The sequence below is a fragment of the Chenopodium quinoa genome, unplaced genomic scaffold, assembly GCF_001683475.1.
Source record: "Chenopodium quinoa cultivar QQ74 unplaced genomic scaffold, ASM168347v1, whole genome shotgun sequence".
Taxonomy (NCBI): domain Eukaryota; kingdom Viridiplantae; phylum Streptophyta; class Magnoliopsida; order Caryophyllales; family Amaranthaceae; genus Chenopodium; species Chenopodium quinoa.
Genome location: NW_018745240.1, coordinates 2,234,482 through 2,252,907, shown reverse-complemented (window position 1 = coordinate 2,252,907; position 18,426 = coordinate 2,234,482). Strand labels below are relative to the sequence as shown.

Sequence of the window (18,426 nt, the reverse complement as noted above, 5' to 3'; positions counted from 1 at the left end):
CAAGCAACCAACTAATAAATAAATGAATTATTTATTTAATTTGATTACGCATTGAACGGGTTTCTCACCAAATCCCTGCCCCATATAAATTGAGGTAAACTACACCGGGAGCTAACCGGATAGGCAAATGTCACATGAAGTGACTGGACGTCCTGCGCATAAAATAAATAAAAAGGAAAATACAGCGTTCTGTACTCCCAGTATAAGCTATGGTTAAATATAAAACCCCATAACTCCCCCCCATATGTTCATACTCAAGGTATATACGTTCCAAGAGTTTTGGTGAGTAATCTCTTTCACAGAAAATATGCGTTGGATTGTGAGCATTTTGGTGAAGAAATGAGTAGGTTCCCATTTTGGTACAAACTCCGTGAGCTTCAATGGAGTTTCCTCCATTGTTGTCTTCTTTAAGCTTAAAAATGGGGTTGTCGAGGAAGGAGGGGAAGGGGAGGGAGGCCGGTTAGCTTCCTGAGGATTTTCAACATTACCACCCTGATTAGCTTCCTTACCATTACCACCCTGATAAGCTTCCTGAGGATTTTCAACATCCATTTTATTGTCCAGAGCAGCGTACAAACCCCAATAAGACCAATAGAAACGAATGTACCTACTCCCACCATAACATGAATTTTCCAGTTCTTTTGGACGAGAGCCCCTAATTGGGTCTTCTTAGTCAGCATGCCAAAAGTCGTGGAATAAATTTGATTCTCATACATGAGAAAAGCTATTGCACCGGCCACAATTGTAACTAACTTTACTCTCCCTATTTTACATGTCCCTCGTACCACAACATCACAACATCATACAACCTTAGATACCCAATCTTTTAGGTTGCATACTATTCTTTTGACCCTCCTATATCCACTGTTAACATCCCCTCTCCTACCACCATATTGCAGCAATTTTCGGGGCGGGTCAAATTCTAGTATACTCAATTTTTTTTCTAAACTCAACTATTCTACTACTACTATTGTTATACAAGTAATTACTAAACTCGATTTTGTAGCTAGAGAAGAAAAGTATGTGACCGTAATTTGATTTTTGAATCAAATGTGCCTTTAATGCATAGCCGTTTCTAATATTTAGTGGCCTGGGGTATAATGATAATACTTTTATTGAATAAATAATTTGTTTTTATAATTATAAATATTTATGTAATTTGTTAATTCATAAATAATTTTATGTAATTTGTTAATTACTTCATCCGTTATTTTAATTGCATTATTTACACTTTTTCTCTATTCACTCACCTCTTTTGAATTTCTTTTGTGATTTATCCGTTAATATTATATTTTTAAATATCATATTATTTAAATATTTATATGTAATAATTTATTGCATTCGTCCCTTAATTTCGTGATTAATGACTGGGTAATTCTTAGCTTTACAATTATAATATAGATAGGTGGATGCAAATTAACCGGAATGATATTACGTTACTCTTTAGGTTTTGTAGTACTACTAGTGCCCCGAGTTGCTACTTTGGTAATCGTGCAATTGAGATATTTTTTAAAAGGATTTTGAAATTTAAAATTAACATTAAATCATGTGGTTTACACTAATGTCCATTTTTTTTTCTTCATATTTATAACATGCTTGATAATGGGCTAATATGGTAAAGTGGTTGGGTGTTCGAATCCCCTAAACCGTATATTTTTATATTAAGTAATGTGGGTTGCTTGGGTGATGTGGCGTTACGATTAAAGTTAATTAAGTGATGATGTGGTATAAAGAGAGGTTGGGTAGGTGATGTGGCATCACGAAATGCTTGTGGAGTGACATGGTGTAATTTAAAAGATCTACATGGCACATTGACATTTTTATAAATGCCTTTTAATAGATTAGTAGTCTAGTATAGATGTTATTTATTTTTTTTTTCCTTACAAATTAAACATCATTTGCTCTAATTTTGAAAAACCGACTATAAATCCTCACAGCTCTAGTACCTAAAACTTCAGAACTCTCAATATCAATAGAAACTACTAAAGTTAAACGTCGCAGAGAAAAATCAATTAAGAAGCTCACGAAACCCAGAATATAAGTAACATCAACTTTCACGCACTAAGAAACTGTTAGATATATGAGATATCATCAATAACGTAAAATATGTGTAATATATATAAATATGTGTGATATTATTTCCATATTAATAAAATTTTAAAAATAATATATTTAAAATTATTTATGTTAAGATATTATTTAGTTAATATAACTTTAGGATTTATTTTACGATAGTATATCAACAAGATTGCTTTCTGTCATGTGAGAGCCTAAATTTGTATAAATACACTTATTGATCAATAATAATAAAATCAAACTATTAACTCTTTACTTCTAATTTGTCAGAAACTTTGCAGAACCACATGAGCAAATCATTGAAACTATGGCTACAAGCTTGAAGGGCTTGATGCATTACAATTTTTTTTTTTTTTATTATTTTTTTAATAGATGAAGCATTACATTATTGGTTTCCATTTTATTTTTGTCAATTACATCTAGTGGACACTTTGTTTCTTTGCTCTTTGTTTGGGACAATTTCCTTTAGTGGTTGATTTCAACTACGATGACAATAGAAATCACACCTGATGATTATGCCATCTTGTTTTTTAGTTCAATCTTTATAATTTTGGTAGATACCCATGCTTATTCTTCACTAAGAAAAGTTAACCCACAAATGGCTCAAACTATTATAAGTTGATTGATCATGAATTTTATTTTATTTTTCTGCATTATTAAGAGGTTGCATTGAATTTTCAAAATTTGTATCTCCATATTGTCCAATAAATTCAAATGTATCTTCCCCCATGAACGCAACCTCTTCATCGGATGGAGGTTTATTCAAATCAAACATTTTGCTATTAGAAAATCAGAAAATAAAATATTAGACACAATCTATTATTATGTAAATTTATTACTCCGTAATAACAAAAATATGCAAGCAATATACACTACTTATACGAGATAAAGAAGATAGCTAAAGAATCTAACAATCCTAACAGACTGCATAATACATGCATGCTAGAGTAAATATCTTTCATAGTACCTTTATATTTTGCCGATAGTCGATGTTCAATATTATCCACCCATGAACTTTTGGTTTTTACTTACATCTTAGTAATGAAATATCAGTTTTTTTTTTGTTTTTTTTTTAACGATTGAAAGAACCAAGTGATATACATGTAAAATAATTGTCTCTTTATCTTCCATTATTTAATGAAAGTTGTTTGGGTCCAATTTCACCTCAATTGGGCCAGTTCACGAATAATACAATTTGAAGCCCAAACCAAGGTTCAACTCTCCAAAGCATGCCAAGTCAGCCAAGCCCAGTCAAATGGCAAACCCATCTGACCGGGGCCCATCAAGCTAAGGTATAAAAGCCTCCAAGTAAGTAAAAACAAGGGGACATCTCATTGAAATTCGCTCTACCTCTAACTACATTACTGACTTCGGCATTGGAGGGGCCTTCCTCGACACAATCCCCCGAGGCCAGTTTACGTGTGCTTATTGTGCAGAAAACCCTCGGCTAGCCACAGCTTAGTCCGAGACCAATCTTCTCCCATCGAAAAGAGCGTGTCAAGGTCCTATTGTTTTCATAACGAAACAATTTGGCACCGTCTGTGGGGAGGACATAAAAAACAAGCCAAAAACCAACCATTCTTAGCAAAAACATGACTAAGAGTGGTAAAAGTGCCATGAGTGCTAAGAAAAATGATCCTTCCTCCTCGAGGAAAGGCCCATTTGCAGCGGGAAGGAATCCACCTATTCCATCATCACCGGAATCCTCTTTTTCTTCTTCAAAAGCTCCCTCTTCCTCGGAAAGGGTAGCATAGGAGAAGTCACCATCCAATCATACTCGCTAGCCGACTAGCTCATATAGGCCGGGCCAATCAAATGCAAAAAATCCCCCTTAAAGCTTCAATTCTCGATAACAATCGAGAAGAACTCCTCAAACGGGGCCCCTCTACGGAGGAAGTGGCACGAGCCGTCGCGGTCTTCATGGACTTCATGAAGGCCCAAGGAGGCAATTTTTCGCCACCCTGTGATCACTCGCCTCTTCCGCCGAGAAACCTGAGAAGGAGGATCGGTCAAGAGGAAAGTGGACGAGTTCCATCCTTTAATGAGCTCGAAGATAAGTGGGATGAGGATACTTGGAGGACCGAGCAAGAAAGGAAGAAGAACCCCCAATTCTTCAAAGATTCCAAAACCCGGGACTCCAAGAGCTACAAAAGCAGCAATACCACTTCTGCGTGGTAAGATCCTGCTTGCCAAAGCGTTCATGAACGTCTTGGCGCAAGGGAAGGTAGCGTCCAAAGTCGCCTCACCTACCCAAAGAGAACTGAGCCCTACCCCGAATCGTCTCAGTCGAGGACGAAAACCACTTCAACCTCTCTAAGAGGGAGAAGCGAGGTCCCAACGGCTAGACGTAAAGGGAAAGCCGTAATGGTTCCTACCAGCTCGCCCATCCAAAGCTGGATTTTGGAAGAGCATGTGCCAATGGTGAAAATCCCGGCGCACATAACTTATGACAGTACTTCAGATCCGAAGGACCACATAGCCTCTTACGAGAGGCACATGTACGACCTGGTGCAAATACTTTCCGACCACTCTCCAAGGTGTTGCACAAGCATGGATCACCAAGGGGGTGAAGGAAGGTTCAATAACTGGTTGGAAAGACCATTCCAACAAGTTTAAAAGCAAGTTTTCTACAGCGAAGCCAAGAGAAAACGAGTGCAGAGCTGATGAGCATGCAGAAAAAGGACGGTGAAAGCCTCCGAGACTATTTGACTCGTTTCAGCAACGAGTCGTCCAAAATCACAAGTCTGGATCAAGGCCTTGCCATTTTCGCAATGCAAACGGGCTGCAGGCTGGAAAGTTCCTTGATTTCATGGTCATGCATCCATCGCAAACCTTGGAGGAAGCTTTGGATGCCTCGGATAAATACATCCGAGCTGAAGAATGGAACAAAACCAAATCTCAGTCCCAATCCGGGGCTGGGAAGGCAAAAGGACAACAATCCGAAGACCTGGACCATAGGAAAGGGAAGGCGAAAGCCTCAGAACCATCCTCAGTCCTGGAGCCGAAGAAATAAAACACCCAATTCACGGGGAAATATGATTCTTACACTCCATTCGCTCTTCCACGTGCTAAAATCTATAGCATAACTAAAGACGAGGGGAAGTACAAGAAGCCGAAGCCACTATCATCGTGGCATCAGCAGAGAAACAAATCGATGGTGTGAATTCCATGAGTCTTCAGGACATCACACCGAGGATTGTATCTAGCTGAGAGATCAGATTGAGGATATGGTCCGAAAAGATTACTTGAAAAAATATCTCACGGATCGTCGCGAAGAGAGAAGAGCCGAGAAAGATCCTCAGCAAGAGCTGGACTTCCTCTCGGGAAAAGGTCAAGCCGCAAGGCAATCCAGACATCCTTGTCATTTCCGGAGGAATTAGTTCTCAGGAAGCACAGAATCTGTAAATTCTGTAACCGAAGATGTTTTGGGTAAAAATACCCAGGCCCACGTGGCCCAATTAGATGGTGACACGTGTCACCCTTAGAGAGGTTCGAAATGAACCAATCCTCTGCTGACACGTGGCATCCCAAGTCATAAAGAAGAAAATGGCCTTCCTGGCCCAATCCATGAATCAGCCCACTAATCTTTGGGGTCTATAACCTAGATATTGGGGGCTGATTTCCAGACCCTATAAATAGGGAGATATTCCCATTAAATGCATTCATTCAAAAAAATATTTATTCAAAAAAATATTCACCAACAAGAGCAATATTAATTGCAGATATTCTCTCTCGGAATCCGAGAAGACTCTTTATTTTTCTGCAACCTTAACTCCGTTCGTACACATACTAACTTGATCGTCGGAGGCGAAACTCCACCCAACCGGAGTCTCTGTTGTTTAGCAGGTACAGACGTTCGGCATCTAGTCTTGGAATTGTAACTTTCCCAAGGGACTCCGAAAACCCTGAAACATTTGGCGCCGTCTGTGGGGAGAGTACTTCCAAAATGGCTTCCCATGAGTCTGTACCGTCTATTAATGAGAAACGGCCTACGACCGAAGCTGAGGTCCACACGGACCAAGATAGTGGTGACAACTTTGAGGTCGACACCTATATGGCCCTAGACAGGTCACTCAGAACAAGGCGCACCCGTCCCAAGGAAACAAGGGAACGGGGCGATAACAAAGCTGGTCCAAGCAACCCAACCGGTAAGCCGGCTGGACAATCCCAGGTGGCGGAGGGTGATGCCCCCGTCACAAGAGACGAACTCATGAAATTCATGACGAGTTTCAAAGGGGAAATCAAGGACCTGATAAACAAGAAAACGACTTTCTCTAACAGGGGCCAGTCGGCTAAGAAGCCTTCTCCCTCAGGGAAGAAGCCGGTTAAAGACCGCGTGCCTACTCCTCACCCTAAACCAAAGGGGGTGGACTGGCCCATGGTGGATCTATCAAAATTCCGATTCCCTGAGGCAGGAAAAAGGAAGGCCATCCAGGAAGTTCAGCTTGATGGATAAAAAAAGACTTACTCGGATGCCTGGATGTTAATCCAGCAGAAGAAAAGTCAGCAGTTGTCCGAATCGGCTTCAACGTCGACTTACTCAGATAGCTTCTAGAATACCTCAATGGAGTATTCACATTCTAATCGAATGGGTCAATCAGGCGGCATGTCCGCCCGTACCTGCCCTCAGATTATCCATGCGGCTTCGTATGCGCCTCAACAGCCATACATGCCGTTTGGACAACCATACATGCAGCTAGCCCTCTTTGGGGGTCAGGCGGCACAAAATGTCCAGCCAATGGACTGGCAGCTTCGTCTGCTCAAACTTGGGGAACAACCTTCTGCGTTCTCCAAAGAGATAACCGAGGCGGCACAGCCGGCCAAGGTTAAGAATGTGTTGGTAGGTACCTATGATGGTACCACCAACCCAGAAGACCTAGTGGCGTACACCAACCTCATGTATTTACAGGGGTTGGATGACGCCACTTGGTGCTGATGCTTTCCGGCAACATTAAAGGGCATAGCCCAACGATGGTTTGGCAACCTGCCAGCCGGTTGCATCAATAGCTTCAAGACGCTTGCGTACTTGTTTGCTTCCAACTTCTCTATGAACATCCCTGCCAAGAAAACAAGTCTCGACTTGGGAGCAATATAACAGGGAGACAGAGAAGGGCTAAGGTCCTACATCAGGCGGTTCAATCTGATGAGAATTCAGATTCAAGGGCTGTCTAACGAAGTGGCCTACACAGACTTCTTCAAAGGTCTGAAGGACGAGTCAACCTTTAAGTTTGACCTCGTTAGGAAGAGGGTTGCTACCCTCCAAGAGGCTTTGATGGAGGCAGAAGCCTATATACAGGAAACTGAGCTTTGTGCCATTAAGAAACCGTCGGACCCTAAAAAGTCTGACAAAAAAGAGAGTCGGACTGCTCAGCCGGCTAAAAAAGAAGAGAGCAAGAAAAGAAAAGAAGTCTGGGTGGCAGATAACTCTGATCAGCCATCCCAGAAGAAGAAAAAAGAGTTAAAACCGTACGTCCCCAAGTAGATATGAGTTTAACAAGGACTGGTACTCCATCCTCATGGAGATCAGAGACTGGGTGACAATAGAGAAACCGGCTGCAATGAAAGGTTCCGTTAAAAGTCAGAACAAAAATCAAATACTGTCATTTCCATTAGGACATAGGCCATGACACCAATGACTGTTATAACCTCAAACAGTTGTTGGACCATCTGGCTGACAAAGGAGTGATGAAGTCCTATATTCTGAAGTCCAAGGTGATCCTTAAAACCAACAGTGGACAGCCCTCCAAAAAGGCAGACCAACTCGCTATTAGTTCAGACACTAATGAAGAAAAGATCTATACTATAGCAGGCGGTTTTGCTGGAGGGGGTCCAACCATCCGGGGCACCAAGGACTGTATCAAGCGGATGGATGTCAACTCAGTTGATGAGGGCCAGGCGTCGAAAGACATCTTTCCCGAGGTCATCATCTCTGAGAAGGACAGGGGCAAGGTTACGCGTCCACATGATGACCCCATAGTCATTGAATGTAAGGTCGCTAATCAACGAGTGGGCCGGATCCTTATTGACACCGGGAGCTCGTCTGACCTTATCAGCTACAAGAGCTTGGAAAAGCTCAAGTATAATCCTAGCAGCATGCACAAAGTCTCTCACACCTTAGTTGGTTTCAGGGGAGGAGTAGTGCATCCGGTCGGGAGGATTGACTTACCCATCCGGCTAGGAGAGAAGGAGGAAGGACACCATATGGTTATCAAATTCTTGGTTGTAGAGGAATTAGCCGCCTACAATCTGATTTTGGGTCGTCCAATCCTCAACGAATCCAAGGCTGTCATCATCCCGTCCCTCGTGCTGTTGAAATTTGAGAGGGATGACGGGTTAGTGGGTTCATTGAATGGGGATTAGAAGACGACACGTGAGTGTTATCTTTCAGACGTCAAGCCTACGGTGGCCCCATCCGGCCAAGGTTAAGACCCCATTGACCTTGATGAATTCAAGGAAGCCGCGCTTGATCTAAAGGCAGCCAGCAAAAAGAGGAAGGCGGACCAATTGGTAAAAGAGAAGCAATAACAATCACTGATCAGGGAACGGTCAGATGATCTCCGTCCCCAGCCGGTAGGTGAACATATTCACATCACTCTAGACGATACACGTCCGGAGCGAACTTTTAAGGTGGGGACGGTTGCATTTGCAAAGTTGGGTGCAGACTTGCACCAACTGGTGAAAGAATTCAAAGACATTTTTTCCTTTGAAGTGGAAGAGATGCCAGACATCAGCCCGGATCTTGCTGTCCACAAACTCGCTGTGGATCCAAAAAAGAAGCATGTAAGGCAAAAGAAAAGAAATCACGGTGAGGAGAGATCTCAGGCGGCAGCCGCCGAGGTAAAGAAGCTGCTGGATGCTGGGTTCATTTGGCAATGTTACTACTCGGATTGGGTAGCAAATGTTGGTCTTGTTAAAAAGCCAAATGGTACTTGGCGCATGTGTGTTGACTACATAAACTTGAACAAGGCATGTCCGAAGGATAGTTATCCACTTCCAAAGATCGACAGTCTGGTCGACTCTACAGCCGGCCATGCCTTGATGAGCTTCATGGACGCCTACTCAGGCTTTCATCAGATACCCTTGTGGAAAAAAGATCAGGAAAAGACGGCATTCGTCACTGATCAAGGGTTATTCTGCTACACCGTGATGCCGTTTGGCTTGAAGAATGCGCCTGCTACTTTCCAACGAATGATTAATATAGTCTTCATTAATCAAATTGGGAGGAATGTAGAGGCGTACATTGATGACATAGTCAAATCCAAGCAACAAACAGATCACCTTGCTGACCTCCGAGAAACATTCACCACCCTCAGGCGGCACAAGGTCATGCTTAATCCCAAGAAGTGTGTCTTTGGTGTTGAGTCTGGGAAGTTTCTCGGATTTTAGATTGATCAAAGGGGGATAAAGGCTAATCCAGAAAAGGTACAAGCGGTAATTGACATGAAGTCACCCCGCACTGTCAAAGAAGTTCAAAAATTGACCGGTTGTCTAGTGGCATTGGGGAGATTCCTCAGCCTGGTCAGGTGACAAGTTCCTCTATTTTTTCCAAGCAATCAAAAAGAAGACAAGATTTTAATGGGGGGAGGATGTTGAGGGGGCATTTTAGAAATTGAAAAGCACTTGCATTCATTGTCAAGGCTTGTTAGTCCTCTACCACAGGAGGTGCTTTACACATACTTGGCCGTCTCAGACCATGCCCTCAGTGCTGTTCTCTTGGCTGAAAGAGACGGCATACAGCTTCCGGTGTATTTCATTAGCCATGTTCTCCGAAATGCTGAACTACGGTACCCCATGGTTGAAAATTTTGGCCTCGCTCTTTTCATGGCAATCAAGAAGTTAAAACCTTACTTTTTGGCACATCCGGTTGTTGTCTATACAGACCAACCGCTCAAGCGGCTAATGACAACTTTGGAGTCATCCGGCAGGATGGTCAAATGGGCTATTGATATGCAAAGTTTTGAAATCACTTTCGAACCTAGGAAGGCAGTGAAGGGTCAAGCGTTTGCTGACTTCATTGTCGAAATGACAAGGCCAGCTGAGCCGGAGAATCTTAACCAGGTTTGGAATGTGTATGTACACGGGAGCTCTACAATGAATGGATGTGATGTAGGGATAATATGTCAGTCGCTGGAAGGGGACAAGTATGAATATGCACTACGGTTCAAGTTTCAAGCCTCGAATAATGAGGTGGAATATGAGGTCCTGCTAGCCGGTCTCCGCATGTGTAAGGCAGCAGGGGCAAGAAAGGTTGACGCATGCTCTGATTCACAGTTGATTGTTAGCCAATACCATGGTGACTACGAGGCCACCCATCCGGCTATAATCAAATACCTTTAGGCGGTCAAAGATGAGGCTAGGACACTTGATGAATTTCATCTAAGCCAAGTGCCCAAGTTAGAAAACAACCAGGCGGATGCTCTCTCTAAGCTGGCATCATCCGCATCTTGTGATGCACCTAGGTCAGTCTTTTAGGAAGTCATGGAAAAAAAAAGTATTGAGCATGATCCCATTGGAATTCTTGACCAAAGCTCGACCTGGATGGATGGCATCCAGGCTAATCTTACAGACGACACTCTGCCGGATGCATACTCAGAAGCGGCTGCAATGAAAAAATGTGCCGCAACTTTTGACATTCATAATGGAGAACTTTTCAAGAAGGGTTACCTCCAGCCGCTGCTGAAATGTGTCACCCTAGAAAGGGGGAAAGAGGTTCTAGAGGATCTGCACTCGGGCTTTTGTGCATCACATATAGGCGGCAGAACTCTAGCCAAGAGAACCAGGCGACAAGGCTACTTTTAGGCCCACCCTTGAGGTAGATGGCATGGAAATGGTGAAGAAGTGTGACAAGTGTCAAAAGTTCGGCAAACTCATACACCGACCGGCTACAAATCTGACGGATATTCACAGCCTAGTGCCATTCGCCAAATGAGGCATGTACATTCTAGGTCCATATACGCCTGCAACAGGCGGTCGGAGGTATATTCTAGCTGTCGTTGATTATTTCACCAAATGGGTAGAAGAAGAGGCGGTCAAGGGCATAAAGACAAAGGATGTCATCTCCTTCATTTATTTGGAGGAATATCGTCACCCGGTTTGGGGTACCTATGTCTATGGTCTTTGACAATGGCCCTCAGTTATAGATGTCTACCCTCAGTTGGTTAGGATATCAAGGGATCTCACATTGTTTTGCATCAGTCGGCCGTCCCCAAGCAAACGGCCAAGTTGAAGCCTTCAACAAGCTCATCTTAGACAACATTAAAAAGAAAATTGAAAGAGCCGGCGGTTTTATGGGCAAATGAGTTGCCTCATGTCCTATGGTCCATCAGAACAACTGAAAAAGGGGCAACCAGTGAAACCCCGTTTCTCATGGCATACGGGGCAGAGGTCGTCCTGCCTATTGAGCATTATTATCCAACTCTTTGAGTCATGCTCTATGACAAAGAGGCTAATTGGAAGGCCATGCGGCTGACATTGGACTCACTCCCAGAGCGCAGGGGCAATGCCGCCTTGCGTCATGAGATTTACCGTCTGAGAATGACAAGCGCCTACAACAAAAGAGTACACAAACAGCCCTTGAAAGTGGGGGACTTGGTGTTACGAAAAATGGAAGCAACCAGTAGGGCCAATGAGCAAGGAAATTTGACTCCCATTTAGATTTATGAAGAAGTGAGAGGCAACACATACCGCCCGGGAACTCCAGACGGCAGGCAGCTAGCTAAAACTTGGAACGTAGACAACTTGAAAAAGTACTACTTCTGAGACTTGTAAAATTTTGTAGATAAAGTTTATCAATGAAAAGAAGCTTTATTTTCACATGTTTATTGCTTCCTGTATATATACCAACTGTAAAATGTACAGACGGACTTGTATAAATTCATTACGTCTGCTCCAACATGAGTAGATAGGCTAAGTCAAATACTTAGCAGCTATTAATAAGGCCAATGGCCAGATATCCTTGAAACCGTCGCCTGCTCCAACATGAGCAGGCAACCGGCGACGCCCATCCGCGTGAAATCGTCGAAGAGAGCATCTCGCATTTGGGTGGTACATTGTTCAATAAACTATAACACAAATAGCCCTACCGACTGTCTAGATTTAAGATAACTCGCAGCCGTTTGAATGATCAATTGAGACCTGGATATAACCGGTTATTGCTCAAAGGCAATACAAACGGTAACTGGTATCTTGGTTGGATATAACCGGTCATTGTTCTGAAGCAATACAAACAATTATCAAAATTGAAGATTTACGTTAAGTCAAAACCTTAGCAGCTAAAACATATTTGGTTATGACACCTACACACGGTAAATGGCCGCTTGCTATTAAACAATTGGCAAAGACCGAATATCCTAAGGGTTAATTAGCAGCTGGTTGATCGAATAATCTAGGTTAGAACCTGGTCAAAATCATCTGTTATTTCAACTTTGAAATAAATCTTGAAAAATTTATTCAGATGCAGTCAATGACCGTCTGACTTTTCGGATGCCTATTGGACGACTGCCTGCTAGGGTTGGGGCAATTACTAAGCGCACACCCGTCCAGGGGCAGATAAACACGGTACATCCAGTAAGCCGCATGTATTAGGTTACTTAGCAAAATATACGTGCTACGTGCATATTAAAGAATTGCAAAAGTTGAAAAATTGAAGCAAATAGGCTTGCAAAACCGACACAGTCGGTAAATTGTATTAGAAACTGGCCAAGAAACCAAAATAATTGTCAGCCGGAACAACATCTGGGGAAATAAGAAAACACATTCACATACATGCCACGTAGGCCGGAGATAGACAAGTTTACTTTTGTTGCTGTTGAGGTGGTGGAGTTACCGTCTGGCCTTCATCGGATGGGAGCTCGCTTGCAGATTGCCCTAGTTGAACTTGGACAGTAACAACGATGCTTGGTCTTCTTGCACATTGAGTTCCTCATCCTCATGCTCCTCATCGGACGGTTCAATGCCGACCCACTCTTCGAACGGAGCAGGTGCCTCAAGACCGAGAGACTGGGCATCGTATACCTCAGTGGCATATTGATACCTTAAGTTGAAGAAGTCCCAGTCATAGTCCGAGTGGATGAGATTCCATGATATCTTCATGCGTGCTTCGCAATCACGCTCATTCTCACCCACCAGCTACTCTTGTTCGGCCGCCAGCTCCGCCTTGTGGTCAGCCTGCACCTGGGCCAGCTCGTCCTTCAGCCAGGAGATGTCTGCCCTAAGCTGGGTATTCTCCTTATCGGCATCCTCCAATCCCTTCAGATTTAACTGGAGGTTTTTTACTTGAAGCTCAAAGTCAGACGCATTTTTGTTGGCCGTCTCCGCAGCAGTAGTGAGCTCCTTGATCAGCTCCTCCTGTTTCATCTCCCGGGCTTTAGTCCTTATTTCATGCATAGTACATTTGTATTGAGCAACATCAAGGGTATCAGCCGCCCGTTTATTGACGTCTCTTACCTCCTCCTGCTTCTTTCTGAAAGGGACTTTGAGCCCTTCCACTCTCAGCATTACCTGCAAAACTCGACGGCAAATTGTTAATTTACCTGTTAACTCATCAGGCAACAAGTTTATTTACATCAAGATACCTCAGCCGGTAAAGAGCTAGCTTGGCTTAGATAACTCAGCCGACAAATTACCTCAGCAAGCAAGGCGTTGATGCGGTTCATGTTGACCTGATGCACCCCAAGGATTGTCTCCTTCTCGGACCGGGTGAGGGTCCTCAGCATCCTTCTAGAATAATTTTGGAGATCAGGCCATCTTAGAGAGGCATCTACACCAATAGAGTGATATGGTGAGATAGCAGCATAGGCGGCACCTAAATTCTGCCGACTGCTAGAGGAATCCCTTGATTGGGTAGCTTGGGACTTGACTCACATAGGCCCAAGCGGCCAGGGGGGATCAAAGGTAAAGGCCATACCTTGGTTTTCAGACTAAGGGGTCACCATACCCCCAGCCGCATTGGAACCAGTTGCAGAAGCAAGTGGCCGGCTCGTGGGCGTCCCAGGTACGCCCGGCTCTAGGTCCACCGTTTCAGTGTTCAGACCGAGATCTTTCAGGCTTTTGCCTGCTGAGGTTGGCTGGTCAGGTACATGCGACCTTGAGGAAGCTGTCTGGGCAGGCGGAACCTTCCTTGCTTTGGAAAGAGCCTGGGAAGGTTCCTCAGCCCTCCGTTTCAACATTTTGGATATGGAGCGAGGAACATTCTTGCTTCCAGCCTGAAAAAGAAACAAAATGACCACAGCCGGTTAGTAGTAACCTGAAGGCACAAATCCTTGCAAGTAAAAGGAACAACCGGAGCTTACCCCATCATCCTTGGCCGCCAGTTAGGCCTTCTTCTTTTCCCGTTGATCCTTCCAGATCTGGACTACTGACCTAGCCGGAGTCTTCTCAGGCGGCACCATCTCTACCTTTTTCTGCAATAGAACAATTAACAAGTCAAATACAACATCAGAACCAAAGAGACGACATCAGAGAGCCGGTTAAATAGTTCTGCATACGTTTGCTAAAAAGGGTGCTAAGGCCGCAGGCGGAAAGGAAAGCCTCATCCTTGAGCCAGTCCGGATGGGGTACCCAGTTCTTGGGTACAATTATTTCTGACCTATCATCTAAGGGCATGGTGGTTCTTTTGAAGAACCCCGCCTCCATTATTTGTGTTCAAGCTTCCTCAGGGACACAGGGAAGGACACACTTTTTCCCTAGAAGAGCCGGCTCCTTATTATACTGGCGAAGCTGATGGTTAAGAAGTTTAGAAAGGGAGGAAACCAAGTAGAACTTGCTTTTCCAATTGATCCACTTAGACGGCTTGTCCAGTGTCATCATATACTCTGCATGCGTGGTTAAAGTGTACCACGCCTTCTAGCCGCCTGGGGCACGACTCAAGTAATGCATACACTAGGCGAAAAACCCCAATCCCCACCGGTTCAAACCATACATTCCCCACCGGTTTTGAACCGGTTTTGATTTGGGGGGTGCGAAATCCCAAAAGATTTCCCACCGGTTCAAAACCGGTGGCAAAAACCATTTTTCCCACCGGTTTTGGAGTGAACCGGTGGCAAAAGCTTTTGATTTATGTTATAGTTGAGCACTTTTCCCACCGGTTTTGGGGTGAACCGGTGGCAAAACTATAACATTTCCCACCGGTTTTCACACTGACCCGGTGGCAAAAGTGCCCCAAAAAATTAAATTTTTTTTTTTTTTTTTTTTTTGCATTTTTTTCACTTAAATTGTACCAAATACTTATATATAATCATAATATACATAAAACACATATATTTGCCTCAATAACTTGTAATATTACACTTTAAAAACTGAAAAAAAAAACATATCACAGCCAGGATACAACGTTGTGAACGATAGTGCATGTCAACAAGATAATTATAAAAGCTGCCCAGAACACCTCCGATAACTCCAAGAACTATCACAGCCAGGATATCATAACTACTGCTGTTCTGCTTCTGCTACTGCTACTGATGTTCTGCTACTGCTTCTGCTACTATTGTTCTGCTTCTGCTACTTTGTGTTCTGCTTGCTGTTCTGCTAATGCTATTCTGCTACTGCTTGCATTGCTTTGCTGTTCTGCTATTGCTATTCTGCTACTGCTTGCATTGCTTTGCTGTTCTGCTATTGCTATTCTGCTACTGCTTGCATTGCTTTGCTGTTCTGCTATTGCTATTCTGCTACTGCTTAAAAAAATGTATTTGTTGGAATCTGTGTTAATAAATTAGAAGAAGCTATGATCAATCAAATGATCCAGAATTCACAAATTAAGTTAAGAAATTATTAATCTGATCATATATATCCCTCTTCATTTTTAAGAATCTACATTTCTGTAACAAATGAACTCTTTTAATTATTTCTTCCATAATTCAGATCAGATGAACCCGATTCGGATTTCATACACTTAACAGATTATCAAGCATATTCAAACAAATGATCCTCAGAAAATAACATATATACTGTACATAACTTTAACCGTATATGTTTACATCATCAAAATATGCATTAATAATATGAATTTTATTGTATGTCACCGACAAATCTTTTAGATCAAGCAAAGAAAAGACAGCAACAGTCCAAATATGAGCCACAAAATAATAACAGAATTGCTAAAAATCAGCTGAGTTTAATCTGATAAAATCAGCAACTGTACTCATATTGAAGTCCTACAGCATGATCAAGCTCAAATTAGTCCAAATTATAATCAGAATTTGCAATTAATTGAAAATGCTAAATAAGTAAAATATTGGAGGAAAAATAAATTGAGGAAAGCAAAGATTAAACCTTTTAAGTTTAAAGCAAATTGAACGCGCCATAAGGACAATATAGAGGTTAACTGCCTGCACTGTTATTTTGAGGTTTAAGTCTGGTCAGGTTTCAGATTGGTCAATTTTTGACAGGACTGGCAGAAGTCTTTGTTCTTCACTCCTTGCAGACTGATCAGAATTCAAGATTGCAGTTGAGTTTAACTGCTCTTGTTGCATGTTCTTTTTACATCTTAAACTCGTAATAGAAAATGAAATTGATAGAGTTTTTTGCTGGGAAACTGGCAACCTTTAAAGCTATAGCCCTTAATTTTAAGTGATCAAATCACTATAATTCTGTATTGCAGAATTCCGATTGCTGAAATTTTCTCTCTTGCAGTAAGGCAAGTAACACCACGATCACGAGTAAGGGACTTTGTTTCTGATGCTCAACACCTTTACCTCTATGTTGTGTGGGCCAGTGAAAGTTTATTTTATACTGATGGATAAAGACATGGAAGTAACACTAATGATGTGCTGCATCTCTGCAGAGATTGTGAAACAGTGGAGATTAATCACATTCAATTCTGTTAACATCAACCTCAAAATAATAGTGCAGGCAGTTAACTTCTATATTGTAGATAAAAGTATAATAGTAAAGGATTAAGGACATGGTGATAAGAATCATACCACAATGTTTGCATTTATAGTGTCTCTCTCCATAAAGGTCCTGTCAAGTGGCATTTTTCCAATAGCACTACGCATCACAGTTTGTGCTAACTGAGTTACTGCATAGAGGACATTATCATTGCCATAGTTGATATAAATCCTCTAGTATATATGAAGGAGAATAGGGATGCAGGTACATATCAAAATATTTTCTACACTAGAATGTAAAAATCAGATATGACACACATCCTAGAATTGGACATGGTTGCAAGGACACGAGTCACACGACATATATGGAACATGTTCATTTTTAGAAGACTTTGCGTGAGTTAAAGCATACAGATGCATGCACACATGTTAGGCAGACTTGATAGTTAATTTTTGTTGAAATACTTGTGTGAAACGTACTTGTGAAAACATATCGTACTTATTCTCATCTTCATTATATTTGTACATTTTTTTCTCTACAATTAGGGGTTCAAGATAATTACAGTGAATGAGTGAGCATGGAGTGTTATGTTGTGTAAGAATTATATACCCTTGTCAGAATGTCGATTGTTCGACATGGGTAGGAAGACAAGCCATACTTGCGAGAGTCACCCTGACCAAGTAGATTAGCGATGCAAGCCCCAGTATGAACCATAGGGCCTTACCAACAACAAACCCAGCAGAAACACCAAGAACATAACCAAAGATCTGACCATAAAACATTATGTGAATCAACAGTTATAACTACTAGTATTTTCTTCTCTAGTAAAGGCATAAGAACTGAAAACTAGATATTTATTTACTTTATACAGATGGGGAAAAAACACTACAAGTTCAGGAATGTAGCAATTAGTTCATAAATAATCACATGAAAGAAACCTCCTGAGTCTTAACTGTTCGTGTATACACTTAAAAATTCTTCTAGCAATGATGCATAAATCATAATCTAGTTTAATAAATTATAGAGCATATGCTTAATTATCCTTAGTTAGCCTCATTAAAGAGACTGAATAATAACCACTCAACTCATGAATTGCCTTACGGAAAAAATAATTTAACCGTTCTTTCTTGGAGGAAGGAATGTTGGCATAATAAGAAAATCAGACTTCATTTTTTTTAGGGGTAAGGGGTGGGCTTCACCTTGATTTCCTATCACAGGAATATCAAGGGGGTATTACCCACGGGGGAGGGGGGATATGAGCCTCGAACCCAGGTCACAGCCACAGGAACTGAAGCCTTGCTCCACTAAGCTATGGGCTTCTTGCTCTATTCATCAGAGTTCACATCATGACAAGAATGAGATATCTTCAGTCACTCCCCTCCCACACACACACACCAAAAAAATTATAAAATTAACTAAACAATTAAAAAGTCATTCCAATAATCTACTTAATAGTTAAACTAGACTAGTATCAACAAAATAGCTTAAATTTGAGTAGTATCACTAGCATTTGCCCGAGCCAAA

The 18,426-nt window shown here is 42.1% G+C and overlaps 1 long non-coding RNA gene across 2 annotated transcripts; it reads right to left on the bottom strand.

The window, feature by feature from the left end:
- Positions 1-15,327: 15,327 nt before the first annotated feature.
- Positions 15,328-17,505, bottom strand: LOC110711167. Of its 2 annotated transcripts, none has more exons than XR_002509290.1 (3): positions 16,995-17,505; positions 16,345-16,849; positions 15,328-15,771 (listed from the first exon to the last, which is right to left on the bottom strand). It is a non-coding gene; the product is annotated as an uncharacterized LOC110711167 (long non-coding RNA). The 2 variants fall into 2 exon arrangements; XR_002509291.1 differs by having other exon boundaries at positions 15,328-15,743.
- Positions 17,506-18,426: the final 921 nt, after the last annotated feature.